The sequence below is a fragment of the Microtus ochrogaster genome, chromosome 4 (genome assembly GCF_000317375.1).
Source record: "Microtus ochrogaster isolate Prairie Vole_2 chromosome 4, MicOch1.0, whole genome shotgun sequence".
NCBI classification, from domain to species: domain Eukaryota; kingdom Metazoa; phylum Chordata; class Mammalia; order Rodentia; family Cricetidae; genus Microtus; species Microtus ochrogaster.
The window spans coordinates 48,834,491-48,837,390 of NC_022011.1; positions in this window are offsets into that span (position 1 = coordinate 48,834,491).

Genomic DNA, 2,900 nt, shown 5'->3' on the forward strand with positions numbered 1-2,900 from the left:
GAGGGGTCACCTGTGGCTGTTCAGATGGGTTTGGCCCCAGAGGGGTCACCTGTGGCTGTTCAGATGGGTTTGGCCCCAGAGGGGTCACCTGTGGCAGTTCAGGTGGGTTTGGCTGATGGCTTCAGCAAGTGGTTTCCTAGATGCTGGTTCTCAATGTAGGACCCAGCCATGACAAGCTCAATAGAGGCCTGAGTCTCAATAGTTTACCCTAAGGCAATACCTGGTTCCAAGAAAGACCACAAACGTAGGCCACCCAGGCACCACTCAGGAACAGACCATCCAAAGGAAATTCCTAATGTTCCAACCATAGGATCATAGGATCACCTGCCAGCACACACCCACTGTTTTTCATAAGGACGCCACTAGACAAATGTCAGCCAATCAGGGTCTTGAACCTTAGAAATCTCTCACCCCCACTTCTGCCCAACCCCAAATGAGCTCAGGGCTCTCCGATCACTTCAATACATTGAACACAAGAAGAGTCTGAGTTTGCAAACTTGTGTAAGAAGAATAAAGGCTCTTTGCTTTTACATACAGGACTCGGTGGGTCTCCTAGTTGGTTTTAGGGGGACTCCGTGATCTTGGCATAACACTCAAAATGAGTGCCCAGATCTTATTTAAACAGTCAAGAAAGGGAGGATTGGCTCAGTGGTTCCAGAGTGTTACAGAATGTGGCCATCTAGCAAAATGGCCATCATCTTCATTAGACGCAAGCTGTCAGGCTTGTGAGAGACTATTATGGGTTGGCCTGTTGACAGTTGGTGTTCTCTGACAGAAGGAGGGGTCCAGGGTCATTAGACACTCACTTAAGATTTCAGTGTCTCCCTTGGCACCTACCAGCTCTTTGTGGGCAGTTCTGTCCTGGCTGCATGTGGCCCTGGGGAAGGTATGGAGAGATGCTAGATCTGTAGGCTGAGGAAGGTTAGCTGGAGGAGAATTCAAGCTGTGGCTGTGGGGAAGCTGGGTGAAGACTTCCCAGCGTGGCAACTTTGGGCTCACCCACATTCCCGTAGGCAACCCTTCACCCATACATTGTAAGTAAACCCAATAAGTCATTGGTTCCCCAGATTGAATTTGGTGGAATCATACTTTGGTTGGTCATTGAGAGCTCACAAAGGCAGGGTAAGCATTATTCACATCTCCCCAGGGGAGGAATTCTCAAGGCCCAGAGCCCATGGTGTTAGTCACAGAGCTCAGCTTAGGTGAGAGAGTGTGGGGAACAAAGCTATGATTGGAGGCTCCAAGAAAACCCAGGGATTTCAAGTACCCTGGCTTGGTGATTTGTGCTGTCAGTGAGGCTGGCTCTGTCCCACAGGTCATTCCCAACCCTGCCCTTGCCCCAGCTCTAGCCCCTGCAGCAGCTCCAAGCATGCCCACACCCCTTGCTGTACCCTCCCTCACCTCCCAGGCATGTCCACCTTCCCAGCCCTCCTACTGCTCCCGGTACATGAGGGGGGGGGCTCTCGAGCTGCGAGCTGCGGTTGTACACACACTCTGGTGGACATTAATGCTAATGTTACAATTACACAGAATAAGCTGTTGAGATGTATGCAACCACAGCCTGTCTTGTGATAAAAAAACAGTTTCTCCTTTTACTCCGGTCAAGAAACACAGTGGAATCTGAACATCGATTTTTGATGTTTTACTTCTCAGTGGCTAACGTGGCAAAGAGAGGGCCTTTCGCCCCAGTAATGGGAAATACAATTTTTAGGCCAATAGCACAATTGCAAAGCCCTCTTTGAAGTCATTAAGAGCCACGAGAGCTTTTGTGCCCAGCAGAATGTTGTCCTGTTGATACTCGGCGCCTGAGCACAAAGCAGCTGTGCAGGCAGCGGGGGAGGAGTGGCGAGAGCTGGCTGCCCCAGCTGCTGCTCTGGTGTAGAGCAGCCTCAGTACTCAAAAGGGAAGACAACCAGGTCATAGGCGGGGCCTGCGGAGCCTGGGGCTGGCCAGGCATCTATGTCTACAGTTATTTCCCACGTCTGGGTGTGAGCTAAGGCGACCTACGGAGGGTGACAATGTGCCGCCCAGCAGCACAGGCTGCAGAAAGTGATTATTTCCCTGGGAGACTGAACAGATCGAATTCTTCAAACAGATGCCACCTCCACTTCTGCTTGTGTCCTGCCAGGTGAAGGGCCTCTGCCAGCGCTTTATTGGTGGCCATTTAGGGTCAGGCAGTAAGTAGTATGGCCAGGTGCTTCAGACAGTGTTGTCTGGCATGCTGGGGCAGGGGGAGGCCTTAACTCTGCTTGCTTGGGTAGGGAGAATCCTACCGTGACAAAGGTCTCCACGCCATGGGAGATACCATGTCTCTTACCAGGTCCTGTAACTTTATTAGAAGTGTCCTGTCTGCTGGGCAGGGAGATCGACCAACACAATGTCTGTCAAACAGAGAATTGAGTCCTGGCTCCCAACAACCTCCTTTTCCAGCACTCTTGTGCCTCTGTTTTCCTATCTGTGAAATGGGCTTGTTCTGGGTCCACTTCCTGTACTACTACTGCCGTTGTGGTTGGTGTCTTCAAGGCTGTTGCTGGGGCCACGCTGAGGTCCCTGACAGCTGGTCTACCCAGCATCATGGGATAGACCTTCGGATGTCCTTCTAGCCCCACGCTACGGAGCTGAGTGATCTTTCCAGTATCTCTTTAAAAATTTAAGCTGTGTGATATAGTCCTGCTGGCGGGCATAGGACTCAGGCCTCAGCACAGGCTTTCAAAGTGTAATTGTAATATTTTTGTTGGGAGAACATTGACCCTGAGAGCAGCCAAAGCTTTTAAGATATTAGCACAGTGGAGTGAGCTCGGCCAAGATTTGCACAGGTCTGCTCAGGGGAGAAGGCAGTCCACTCCTTGAGTCTCCTGGCTGGGCACTCTGCGTGGCTATGGGTGACCTCAGGAACACTG